Source organism: Aquarana catesbeiana, linkage group LG05, assembly GCF_042186555.1.
Source record: "Aquarana catesbeiana isolate 2022-GZ linkage group LG05, ASM4218655v1, whole genome shotgun sequence".
NCBI classification, from domain to species: domain Eukaryota; kingdom Metazoa; phylum Chordata; class Amphibia; order Anura; family Ranidae; genus Aquarana; species Aquarana catesbeiana.
In genome coordinates this window covers 249,646,424-249,660,295 of record NC_133328.1, presented here as the reverse complement: position 1 = coordinate 249,660,295, position 13,872 = coordinate 249,646,424, and the positions used below count along the sequence as shown (strand labels likewise).

Below are 13,872 nucleotides of genomic sequence, written 5' to 3'. Positions count from 1 at the left end.
GACTCTCTCAGCTGGTCCAACTCTCTCTGTCCACTGACCTGGAACCTCTCCCTCATGGAGTGCCGTCTCAAGGATATTGCCTGGGTTCTTAAACGGTAGCACACCTCCATCCTGGCTGCAGCAACTGCTCCCACACCAACTCCCCTGAGCTATGCTCAGATCTGCCTTATAATGAGTGTGTACACCTGGACACACACACAACCTGCAGAACTTCTGGAAAGCCTGGACACAAAACTGAAGACTCGATCCCTCCCAATGCTCTTCAAAGTCTTCAAGCATAGTTTTCTCTGCTCACCAATCTTCTGCTGGTACTTCTCAAACTGCCTCTTTTTGAGTCATGTGTCCATTTTACAATCATTGTCACCGAGACAGGGTCTCTCACTCTCACAATATATACATCTATATATAATAACAAAAACACAGATAGATAGATTTATATCATGATCTGAGGTACCTTGGGAGTGATAGCCAGTTGTTTTTTTTTTTTTTTTTGATAAACAGATAAACAAACAAACAGCTTTCTTCAGGCAAAAAAATGTATAGTCCAATGTCCTGGTACAGCAATTTCTACAGCAGGCTCACTGTCAATCTTTTGGTCCCGTGCTGGGATTAGGGCTCCTCTGTGGCAAGGATGCCAGACAGGCCACAAGGGGGATCAGCAGCCAGTGTCTCAGCTTGTCTGCAGGCTCAAACTTACTCAATGCTTGTGAGCCTCTCTCGCCACTTCCCTGACACAAGTGCTGATTCCCTCTGCTGCCTTTCAAGCCTCTCCTGCCTGGGGCTTAACCCCTTCAGGACCAGATTCCTGGTAGTCAGGAATCTTTGAACCTCTGAAATTCTGGGTCCCAAATACAAGCTATTAAACCAGAGAGCACTGGTAATCATTCCTCTCTCAAGCCAAACACCATCGTAACATGTCACCCTGCAAACCTGGACCGCAAATGTTCCAGAAGGGACCACAACCCAAATATCAGGGAAATGTACCTGCAGTTCAGGACACATTCCCAGTGTCCTGTACATATTCCCCCCGCCTCAAACCGGAGGTGTCAGAGGCAATGTGAGATACCCTAGAGCAGGGTATGGAACCTGCAGTTGTTCAGGAACTACAATTCCCACCATGGCCTAGTCATGTCTGTGAATGGCAGAGTTTTACAATGCCTCATGGGACGTGTAGTTCTGCAACAGCTGGAGGGCTGTAGTTTGGAGAGCCCTGCCCTTTCCTGGTCTGTAATCCACTACAAACTTGAACTTGATAACTGGTGGCATTCATGTGTCTCATCCAGGTTAGTGGGGCAATGGTATGACACCAGGCGAAACTTCCTGCCCAGGAGAATATAGCGTCCAGAGCCCACTTAATGGTCAGGTACTACCGCTCCACTTTGGTGGGATTTCTCTCGGTGGCTGTCATTTTTCCACTAAGAAAGAGTGTTCCTCCCCATTGACCTCTTGGGACAGAACGACTTCTAAGCCTTCGCTGGGGGCATCGTTTTAGACAAGAAATTCTTTTGAGAAGTCCAGAGCGACCAGCACTGGATACTGGCATAAGGCCGTTTTAGAGCTAATGGTTGTACCTTGAGAATGTCTGTTTGGATGCCCTTGAGAACATCCAATCCGATAAAATGTATGGTGAGGCAGTGCCTGTGCTGATATCATCACATGCACTGGAGCCTGTAACAGCAGCGCTGGTTATTTGAATTTATATGCACATTATACTGATAAGTTTGTAAGTAGATAGCTTTTTTATTCGAATAAATATGTCTGTTTTACACTATGGAAGCTGTCATCTGTTTTTTTTCTTTTGGTGGCTGTGATACTGCCAGAGTTATCAACAGCTAAGACTGAAAAGGGTCTGTGCACCTTAGTCACAGAAATCCATAGACTGTGTTCTAGGTCCCTATCAATGAAATTGCTAGCAGCACCAGAATCTATGAAAGCTGAGAGGTGATGAGAGAACTTGGCAGAACTAAGTTGTGCAGGAACAAATAGTTAATCTCTGAGGGAAACTGACACAGTATAGTCTATAGAAGCAGACCCCACCTGCACTAGACTCTTGGCGTTTCTCGGCTTATTAGGGCAGCTGGCGACAAAGTGGCCGTGGTTGCCACAGTATAAGCAGAGTCCCTGAGACCTTCTTCTAGCCTTTTCCCCAGAAGATAAATGGGTAGTGCCAATTTGCCTGGGCTCATCCTCCAGGAGAGGTTGAGAGGGCTCAGGAAGGGTTGATGAAGAAGAAGAAGAAGTAGGCGGCGTACTGGGGGCAAAGAAACAAACCTCTCTGTACGCCTTTCTCGTAAACGCCTGTCTATATGGATAGCTACTTGCATGGCTTCATTAAATGACTTTGGTTCAGGGTAGTGTACTAAGGAGTCTTAATAGTGATCCATCTTAGTGATGGAGTCTGATAAGCCTAACCTGAACTTGCTTCTTAGAGCTGGGTCCTTCCATCCTGAGTCAGGTGTCCAGCGGCAGAAATCAGAACAGTATTGTAAGTACAGTATACAACTATTTTTAAAGTTGGAAAACATATGGGGGGGTCTTCAGAAAAACGATCAGGTGGGTTAACTTTGGGCTCTGGCTCCTGTGTTATGGCTGGAGGTGTGTTTACAAGCAAAGACAGTTCCTGGACTTGGAGTGTCAGTTCTCGAATTTCCTTAGCAATAAATGAGCCTGTGTAGAGTCCATCTTCTAATAATGTTTTTATTTGTTAAAGGCTTGTAATAATGTCACGTCTACCCAAACGCAGGTGGTCAGACTCTATAGCTGACTACTGTGTTCTTCAACTATATCAGCCGCCTTTCCCATACGGCAAGTAGGCCTACTGGTACTCGGTTGCCCCCAGGTCTTATACACAATGCTATAGTGCCTAGAGACCATGCCAGGGCTGGCGCGAACTGAACAAAGCAAACAGGTACTTGTGGTTGGCAGAAAAGCAGAGTGGTTCTAAAACAGTCCAGATAAAAAAGGCAAGCTGAGTTCAGGGAATAGTCCAAAATCCGGTCCAAGGTCATACACAGGTCATACAGGGAAATCCAATCTAAAAGAGCAAGGCAGACAGACAGGGGGCTTGATCAGGGATTACACACGCAAGACTCTATCACAAGCACGTGAGCGAGAGTTTGGCTGGCTTATAACAGGTGTTGTTTCCACCCAGAGACTGATCACATTAATCACCTTGCAGGTGGACAGACAGACAAGCAGAGCACCATTGCCAAAACTCTGGATGCTGGAATGAGGAGCATGAGCACTAGATGTTCCTGACAGCTGGTGCGCCTTGATGTTCCTCTGTGAAGACTCATCAGCTAGGTCCATACGCCTCTGAGCTCGTAATGCCTATGATTTGGGGTTGTGGGTTTTGGTAGTAGGCTGTGTGTGATAAGGTGGAGGGATGTATCGGAGACTTTTTGGTTGACACAATGGACAGATAGACTTATTATAAATAGTTCACATATGGTGTTCATTTTATTTTATTTGTTTAATTTTCAATTTTTTTCCCATTAATATTTTGATTGGATAGATGGAACTGATGATTTATTTATTTTTTTTTTTTAAATTCCTTTATTTTATTTCAACAATGCTTGTTACAGTGTGATATACATGTTATCAAGATCTATAACATTTAGTGAGTGATAAAAAAAAAAAGATAAAACAGAGGCATGAAGAGGACTTTAACAGAAAACTACCGTCGACTAAAGACGTGAACACATATTCATTCCTCTAGTTTACACGGTCTGCATAAAGAAAACAGAGCCTGAGTGTATGGGAAAGTCTGATGTTATGATTATCATACTATCCGTTTGCAAGCAGTTCCCTGAGATATGTCTCGTTTAAACTAAAGGCTCGTGTATTTATCCTTAGACAACAGGCATATAGATAAACCAAGATAACAAAGATTTTTCTCTTGAGAAGCTCTCCACTGACCGGGGGTGGAGATATTCCCTGCTGATCAGTAGAGTCCGGCAAGGGGCAACTAACGTAGAGTAATGAATACCATGATATTCAACATATCTGATCTAATCTTCCCTTAACCGAAAAAATATAGGGGGTTGTGTGAGAACCTAGGGAGAGAGGAGGAGGGGGGAGGGGAGGGAAGGGGAGAAAAGCGGGAAACAGTAAGGGGGGAGAGGCCAGAGAGAATGAGAGGCGAAGTGGGGGGGGAGAGGAAGAGAGAGGTAAAGAGGGGAGGGTGGCGGTGTCACCCTCCAGCCAGGCAGGGTCCTCGTATCAAGGAGTGTCCGCATTAAGTCATCTCCCGGAGGTAGGCCTCGGTGTAGATGAAGTGTTGCCAGGGGCGCCAGGTCTCCCGAAAGGCTTCCTCCCTGTCATGCAGGGTGGCCGTAAGATCTTCCATGTCCCGCATATCATTGACCCTTGCATACCACTGAATCTTCGTTGGTGGGATTACCGATCTCCAAAATAGAGGGATGCAGGCCTTGGCCGCATTAAGCAGATGTATGGTGAGTGAGGCTTTATATTTCTTAATTGAACTTCTAGAAAGGTGCAGTAAACAGGCCCCGGGGTCTCCCCCCAGTGCGACACCCGTCAGATGTTCGACCGTATCCGTCACCTCTTTCCAGAACGGTTTAATCTTGGGACAGTCCCAGAAAATGTGCAACATTGTTCCCTCTCCTGCTCCACAACGCCAACATAGATCCGGCATCTGCGGGAGAAACCTGTGAAGAGTGGATGGTACTCTGTACCATCTGGTCACAATCTTGTAGCAAGTCTCCTTGACCCTTGTGGCCAGAGATGATTTTTGGGCAAAGTGTAAGATCTTTTCCCTTTGTGTTTCATCAAAATGCGCTCCCAGTTCCGTCTCCCACTTAGTAAGGAAGGGGGGGACAAAACCTTCAGCCGGGGCGATCAAAGAGAGGTAGATCAGGGATAAAGAGTGGCGTATGGGTTCTCTGCGGTGGCAGATACGTTCCAATTCCGTAAGTGGGCGTGGGGGACCTAGAGTTCGGGCGCTTCGGCGCAAAAAGTTACGCAGTTGGAGACCACTCAGGAAGTCCAATGGCCTGTCTAGGATTTCTATTCCCGCGGTTGTCTTGAGCTGGCCACCGGGATCCAGGAAGTCATGGAGGTGTGGCCATCTATCTCCCGCTGATAAGGCTCTAAAGATCGGCCCCTGGCAGCCCGGCATGAAGTCAGGGTTACCCAGGATCGGCACCATAGGGGAAGGGATAGGTGAGATCTGGGTTTTGCGAAAGGTTTCTCTGATCACTCTCAATGTGTTTCCCAAAGTTGGGTGTTCGGCAATGGATTTCGGGATCGGAGTGGTAAGCCACGGCCAACTCCTGGCCGTACCGTCTGAGTCCTCCATCTCCATGGTGACCCATTGTTTGGCCTCTAGGTGACAGTACCAGTCTATCAATCTGGTAAGATGCGTTGCCCTGTAATAGGCTTTTATGTCTGGTAAACCCACCCCTCCCCTGCGTTTTGCCAAGTAAAGTAGTTGTAATTTTATGCGTGGCGGCTTGTGTGACCAGACAAATTCTCGGAGGAGTGCGTCGATTCGCTTGAAGAAGGAGGGCGGGAGATGTATGGGGAGGGCCTGTAGAAGATAAAGTATCCTTGGGAGGGCTGTCATCTTGATGGCATTACAGCGTCCAAACCACGTTAAAGTGAGGGCGTGCCAATGCTGCAGGTCTGTTTTAAGTCTGTGTAGGAGAGTGGCAAAATTTGCTTGGTACAGGTCGGCGGGGTCCGCGGTGATGACCACACCTAGGTACGGAATGGAATCGGTTGCCCAGTGGAACTGGTAGTTCAGGCGCAATTGTCGGGTATTTTGCAAGCTCAGTGTGATATTGAGCATGGAGGATTTAGACATATTTATTTTAAATAGGGACAGAGCCCCGTATTCCCTCAGAGAATGAAGCAAGACGGGGAGTGAGGCAATGGGGTCAGCCAAGAAGAAGATAAGGTCATCTGCGAATGCGGCGACCTTGTGGGTTCCAGATGTTTTACGGAAGCCCTCTATGTGGGGGTTGGCCCGTATCTTACAGAGCAGGGGTTCTAAGGTGAGAATGAAGATTAGGGGAGACAGGGGACAACCCTGTCTGGTACCATTCCGAATGTCGAAATAGCCGGACCTGGTTTCGTTGACCCTGACCGCAGCTGTGGGGCTAGAGTAGAGTGATAGGATCCAGCTGAGCATCGACGACCGAAGGCCAATGTGTTCGAGAGTAGCTCTAACAAACGTCCAATCTACACGGTCGAAAGCTTTCTCTGCGTCTGTTGACAGCAGTAGAAGGGGTCGTCGCGTGGTCCTAGCGGCATGTATGAGGTTCAGCACCCTAATTGTGTTGTCGCGTGGTTCCCGTTGAGGAACAAAGCCCGCCTGGTCTTTGTGAATTAGATTTGGTATATGTGGGAGCAATCTGTTTGCCAAGATCTTGGCAAATAGTTTCAGGTCGGTGTTTAGCAGAGCTATCGGTCGGTAATTTCCACACCTAAGTGGGTCCTTTCCCTCTTTGGGGATGAGAGAGATGTATGCCCTAAGGGAGTCTATGGGGAAGGAGTTGCCTTTCGTAATAGAGTTAAGTGCAGCCACTAACGGTGTGGAGAGCGTCTCAAAGAATGTTTTGAAGTAAGTTGAAGTGAGGCCATCAGGGCCTGGGGCTTTCTTTGGCTTGGAGCTCGCCATTGCCACTCCCAACTCCTCCACCGTGATGGGGTCTTCCAACCCCTCCACAGTGTCGGCCGGCAGAGATGGCATGCCTGAGGAAGCTAGATATTCATGTGGAGTGGATCCTCCAGTAGGGTTAGGGGCGCCGGGAGAAGTTTTATCTAGGTTATAAAGACCGCTATAAAATGAACGGAATTCCTCTGCTATTTCTGTTGAGGTAGAAACCCTCCGACCCGTGGGAGACAGAATGTGGGGGATGAAAGTTTTGGTGCGGGGACCGCGTAAAGCTCTGGCTAGGAGTGAGCCAGGTTTGTTAGAGAATTTGTACATTGTACGACGTGACCATGCTAGCCTCTCTTTCGTTTTATGCAACAGAAGCGAGCGAAGCTCTTCACGTGCTTTAAGTAACTCCTGGTATACGGAGCGTGCTAGGCTAGCCTTGTGCGTGCATTCGAGGGTCTTAATCTGAAGTAGAAGTTCTTCAGTTCTACGGGTTCTTTCCCTCTTGAGACGTGCCCCAATACCTATCAAAATGCCCCTGATAACTGGCTTGTGCGCCTCCCACACCACCAAGGGATTGGGGACCGAGGCTACATTAAGTGCAAAATATTCCCGCAGTTTGGCTTGGATCTCCGCGCGGGTCTCTGCAGATTGAAGTAGTGATTCGTTCAGTCTCCACGAAGGTGGAGATTTAGACATTGGTCCCATGTGGAGCGTCAAGTGTATGGGGGCATGGTCAGAAAAGGAAATGACATCTATGGATGAGTCCACCACCCTTGGCAAGTCCTGATGGGAAAGGAGCAGGTAATCTAATCTTGAGTACGAATGGTGGACTTGTGAGAAGTACGAGTAATCCCTATCCTTGGGGTGCAAGAGGCGCCAGGGGTCCATCAGACGAAGAGATTGAAGATCGGATTTAATACGTTTAAGGCGCGCGTATGAGAGATGAGAGGCACCCCGTGAGGTGTCCAACAGGGGGTCCATTGCGAAGTTCATATCGCCTCCGAAAATGAGCATCCCCTCCGTGAACTCAAGTAGTGTGGGTATCAGCCCGCGTAGGAACCGAGCATGGTCGGCATTGGGGAAATAGATATTGGCAAGAGTGACCTGAATGTCCGATACCCTGCCCTTGATCAGGAGATAGCGGCCCTGAGGGTCCGCCTGCTGTGCCATGAACTCCCACTGTACTGACTTTGCCACCAAAATGCTAACCCCCTTAGATTTGGAGATAGGTGAGATGCTGTGGTATGCCGTCGGGAACAGATTGTTAGTCAGTTTGGGAATATGCTCGCCATGAAAGTGGGTTTCCTGTAGAAAGGCAATTTGGGTTTTAGTTCTGCGTAGGTCAGCTAGTAGCTGGGAACGCCTTTCCGGGATATTGAGGCCCCATACATTAAGAGAGGTCACCTTTAGGAGAGCCATTGTGGCGGCCCGGGCGCTGAGGATCGTTGACAGAATGAGGAGGACAATCACCTCTGGTTTAGGTTCACGTCCCCTCCCAGCTAGAGGGCAACAGCACCAGAGAATAGAGCGGAATAAAGAAGGTGAAAACAGAGTCAGAGCAGGAAGAGGAGCGGGTAGGTGAGGGGGGAAGGGGGAGGGGAGGGAGGGAGCAATCTAAGTTAGTCAAGAGACTACGCTATGATCTCCCGGCCGAGGCACAAAAGGGATTGTGCAGCAATCGGGAGGTCGCCCTAAGGGGGGTGGTCGGTGCGTCAAAGTGCGCAACAATAAAAAAGAAAAAATTTTTTGCTCACACTTAAGTGAGCAAGTCAAGCAGTATGAGAGAGTACTTTTGGGAGTGGTAGGGAGATGCACTGAATGGGGGGCCTTCAGAATCAGAAACATTAAGAAAAAACAATATATTAACCATCATAAGTAGGGTGTAATTTACCACAAAACTGGGCATAACAATCATAAACGTAACTGTGTTTAAGGCTAGTATGTGCAACTAAGTAAACCTCTAACAGCCATGATCTACTGGCGTTGACGCATTGCAGAGGCGGCTAGGGGTCGAGGACCCCGGGGGTCAACTCACCCCTCTCCTGGACAAGGCCAGGAGGGGGCCCCCACCGCCCGGCTGTCAGTGCGCCAAGGCAGCCTGACCAGATTTGGCTCATGAGAAGAATGTATGAGCCTCCTCCTCATCGACTACGTTCATATAAAATAAACTCGGGTGGAGTGCATGAAGTCTGGCCTACAGCAAAAATACCACATTTAAACAGTCATAACAATGCGTCCCCCCTCCCTCTTCCCCCGTCCATATTTGAGAGTTAACCCATGGATAAGAGAAAAAAAAAAAAAAAGGGGGGGGGGGGGGGGGAGAGTCCTGGTGCATGGGTTTGAATGTTCCTGGAAAAATCACCATAAGGGGGAAGGAGCGGGGCATCTGCCCATAAGAGGTACTGAAAGCCTTACCAAGAACCAAAAAGTGGTGAGTGTTTAGTCCTCAGATACTGTTGGATGGGCTCTTCTGTCTTCTCGGTTTGGCGGGCGGGATCTTGGGCGTCGAGCTCTCTGTTGTCTGGGTGGTGCTGGACCTTGTGAGTTCTGGGAAAGCAGATAGTCAAACCAGTTGGGCACCTCGATCACCGGCCTGGAGATGAAATGAAAGAGGGCAGGGAGTTGGTCTGGCGTGCGGAGGTAGAATTCCGCCCCCTGCCTCCTGACGATGAGATGGAAGGGGTGACCCCAACGGTAGGTGGCATCTGCTTCGCGGATGATTTCCAGTAGGGGTCGCATGAGCCCCCGCATGGTGCGAGTTTGTCTGGAGATGTCAGGGAAAATCCTGATGTGAGCCCCGTCAAAGTCTATTGGGCCCTTTTCCCAGGCAAGGCGAAGAATGTCCTCCTTGATAGTGAAAAAATGCACCCTGCATAGTACATCACGGGGAGAGTCTAGTTCGGATGATGATCTCTGTGCAGAGGGTGGGGGTCTGGGACCTGGTATACGGTGCACCCTGTCTAGTTCCAGGTCATCTGTCGGTGGTTTGCCCAGGACCTGGTTTAAGATGGCGACCACTGTGGATCTGAGGTCTGGGCCCATGGTGGCTTCTGGGATCCCCCTTAGGCGCAGATTGTTCCGTCTGCTTCTATTCTCGCCGTCATCTAGGCGTAGCTGAACGTCGACAAGATGGCGGCGGAAGGCCCCATACTCCGACTCAAGTGTAGTGAGGCGCGCTTCTGTAGTAGATTGGGAGGCTTCGATCGTGGTGACTCTCTCCTCGACAACATCCACTTGCTGTTTTAGGTCATGCAGTTCTTTGGTTAGTGCATTGACAATAGAGGTGGCCATAGCGTTTAAGTCCTGTTTGGTGGGGAGACCTGACACTATGTCTCTTAGGGAGCTTTCAATTAGGCCGCTTAGGTCATCAGCGTTCTCTGGATGCAGTGGCGTGTCAGCGGTTGTGAGAGCCGGGGATACTATAGGAGAGGGTACTCTGTGTGGCAAGGGGGGAAAGTCCTCCTCCGCTGCAGAGGTAGTTGCCGGAGCGCCCTTCTTACTTGAGGGTGTAGCGCCCGCCGTGCTGACTCGAGGTGGCGCCATCTTGCTCTGTCTCGCCGGTGAGGGAATCTGCTGCTGCCGCAGAAAGTAGTGTGAGATTTTGGGTCCCCTCCGTTCCTCAGTGACCTGTGGGCGCCTGCGGCCTCCTGGCATGAATGAATGGCTTAACTGATCGGTGCTACGGGTGATTCACGGCCCGTTTCAGTGCAGAGCTCCCAACGACACGTTCTTACATTTCCATAGCTAGGTCACGACTCTCTCCTGTGATAAATTTTGATTTGGAGTTTCTGTGTTTCATGCAGGCGTTAGGGGGCCTACGCCAAGCAGCAGTGAGCAAGCGAGTGATGGAGCCTGTGTGCAGGGTCAGGGGTAATCAAGCAGTAAGTGTGATACAGTGTGTGACCCCTTTTAAAGATTTACAATATTGGAGAGGACACAGGAAGGGTACGGGCCCTGAAAACCGCGGTTGTGTCACCCCCAGCAACAGTACCTTGTTGTAGAATCTGCAGACTGTTCTGTAGGATACAGGCTGGGAGGGAGAGGGAGGGACGGCTTAGCGATTTCACAATGTCCTTTTGTTGTTTGTTCCCTCTTGGGCAGACCCCAGGACGGGTGGCCACTCTCTCCCCCAGACCTCTGCACTCCAGGACAGTGTTAATTAAGGCCCTGGCCTCTAAGATGGCTGCCGCTGCATGGAGCCCACCAAGGGCCTTTATGGAGTTTCCTGCAGCCCCCTCTCGTGGTCTCCAGGTCCCGCTGCCGCCTTCAGGTAGGTGGCTCTTATGGGAGACTTGCGGTGGCCCCCTCACCGCCGATTGCGGTACCCGAGGCCGGGGATGGCAGGGACTTCACAGGCCGCAGGATGGCGGGCCGCGGCCGGGTTGTGGTGCCGACCGGGGATCCTAGCAGTGCGGTCGCCAGCTGCCCGTCTCCCCCGGTCCACTTCTCCTCTTACCTCCAGGCGCGACCGATGCGCAGAGCGCCGGGGTCCCCCCGCCGCCGAGCGCGGCACTTTAGGCCGGGGATCGCGAGGCCGCCGCAGGCCGCAAGATGGCGGAATGCCTTCAGGAGGAGATGCCGGCCTGTTACCTCGCTCTCGGGCTGCTGTCTCGGTCAATATCCTCCTCCCCTGTTGAGGATGGTTCCCTGCTACGCTTGGGGAGCCTTTTGCTTTTAAAAGAGCGGGTTTTAAGGGCTGGATGGCTGTGGATGGAGCCAGGGCCGGCGGAGCTGCTCTGAAACACGTCCTGCTCCTTGCTGCATCCGGACACGCCCCCCTGATGATTTATTTTGTAGAAAGCCTTATTTGCTGAAAGATATGTTTACACTGAAACATATACACAGTGCAACAGTACTTGTGTACGCTATACAGTATGTCTGGACAAGGATCTTTAGCGTAAGATTCCTAGATATTGAATGTTTTTTTTAAACATTATTCAGTTGAGGATTTCACCAAAACAAGTAAAAGTGATCAGCAATCACATATTAGACAATAAAGGATCCACACTGACAAAATTATGCATAGTACATCAGAAGATAAAGGGCGGTTGGTCAAGTTACATAGGATAATCACACGTAACATAATGGCATGTGGAATGATTAGAAAACAGTTAACAGCACTGGCATAGAAAGTTTAGTGAAAATACTAATATTTTCGAGATTTAAAAGGAACCTGGGGAGGCTACTCAGGGCATAAAATAGGGAGGTAAGACCAGGAGATGGAAAGGAGGGGGGAGGTAAGAACAGTAGGGATGCACGAGATAGGGGAAAAAAAGGGGGGGGGGGGCTGGTGGGGTAAAAAGCTAGGGTTTATAGTATCGCAGACTTTTACAAATCCATACCTGCGGGTACACGCACCTACCAGTCAGGGGTATCGTAAAAGTCAGTGCATGCAAGGAGGAAAACTAGACTCCAAAAACATTTGCTTATGTTTAGAACTGTTGCAATGTTGGCAGGTTTGAATGTTTCCAGGAGCTAGGAATACAAGCATTTAGTAGGTGAATTAACAGAGATTTCTTGTATCTATTTAGGGACATGGGTGTAAGATTAAAGAGTAGTAGCTGTGAGTTCCTGAATTATCTCCATAACTAGTTGACAAAAGGTTTTTAGTGTAGGACAGTCCCAGAAAATGTGTAAAAGAGAGCGTGTATATGTACCACAACACCAAAATGTGGCACTACGTTGTGGTACTAAGAGTTTGGCAAGGACTGATGGTGTCCAATACCATCTTTGGTCATGATCTCAGATATTATTTTAATGAAAGTTACAAACTCCAAAATGGCCTTATTAAAACCAATATAATATTTTAATGATTGGGTTTACATTTCTGTAACTGCAGAAAGAAGTACTAAACACAAAAACAAAAATGTTAATATGGTGCCTGCGTTAGATTTATTTTCTTTGATCTAGCCAGTAGCACACTTCCTGTTTTAGGGTGTCTCCACTCTATAGAGGAGCAACTAAGATACAGTGCATCTTGAAAGTATTTACAGCGCTTAATTTTTTCCACATTTTGTTATGTTACAGCCTTATTCCAAAATTGTTTAACTTCATTATTTTCCTCAAAATTCCACAAACAATACCCCATAATGGCAACATGAAAGAAGTTTGTTTGAAATCTTTGCAAATGTATTAAAAAACAAAAAAAAATCACATGTACATAGGTATTCACAACAGCCTTTGCTATGACACTCAAAATTGAGCTCGGGTGTATCCTGTTTCCGCTGATCATCCTTGAGATGTTTCTACAACTTGATTGGAGCTCACCTGCTGTAAATTCAGAAGAAGTAGCTCAGCTTATGGACAATATATCAACAATATAATAGCACCACATCCCTTGGTTAAATTGTGAAATTGGAGGTTATTTTTTTATTTATTTTTTTAAGGTGCATGCACAATAAATCATAAAAATATTAAAATATATAAATTTTATTAATAATCATTAAAAGGCAAGTATTTCATAAAAGCAATGCAGTGCATTACACAAGACTGATTCAGTACAGTCCTTGTGGGTACAGCATGGTGGCATGGTTCCCAACATGTTTCGCCCTATAACTGGGGCTTTCTCAGGGGATGCTGTCCACTTGAGTAACAGAGCCTTTTAACAAAGAGGAACTTAAGAATACATATATTGCCACAAATTTGATAATTAAACAATTTTTACATATTTTAACATCAACATTGGTGTTACTACATGTGTGCATGTACACAGAGAATCCCCACTTACCCCAGAATATAGCATTTGCAATTAATCGTGGTTCAGGGAGTTACACAGACACCATATGACCAAACATTGGACTGCAGGCAACCACAGCAGGCATTAAAGGACCAGCTACAAAAATAGTATTTTTAAATCAAAAAAGCAAAACGTAAGTGTATCAGTAATATTGATTGTTGCAGCAAAAATGCCTATAAATGAAATGTACACTTCATTTATAGGCATTTTTGCTGCAACAATCAATATTACTGATACATTTACATTTTACTTTTTTGATTTAAATATTGGTCACCAGTACGGTTTTTGTATATCGAAATCATATCCCCTCTCAAGCGTCTCAAGCGTCTCTTCTCCAGAGAGAATAAGTTCAGTGCTCGCAACCTTTCCTCATAACGAAGATCCTCCAGACCCTTTATTAGCTTTGTTGCCCTTCTTTGTACTTGCTCCATTTCCAGTACATCCTTCCTGAGGACTGGTGCCCAGAACTGGACAGCATACTCCAGGTGCGGCCGGACCAGAGTCTTGT

At 47.9% G+C, this 13,872-nt stretch overlaps 1 protein-coding gene across 8 annotated transcripts in view; it reads left to right on the top strand.

The window, feature by feature from the left end:
* CTNND2 (catenin delta 2) overlaps positions 1-13,872 on the top strand; it is a 1,213,609-nt gene that overhangs the window by 912,451 nt on the left and 287,286 nt on the right. The window lies entirely within an intron of this gene.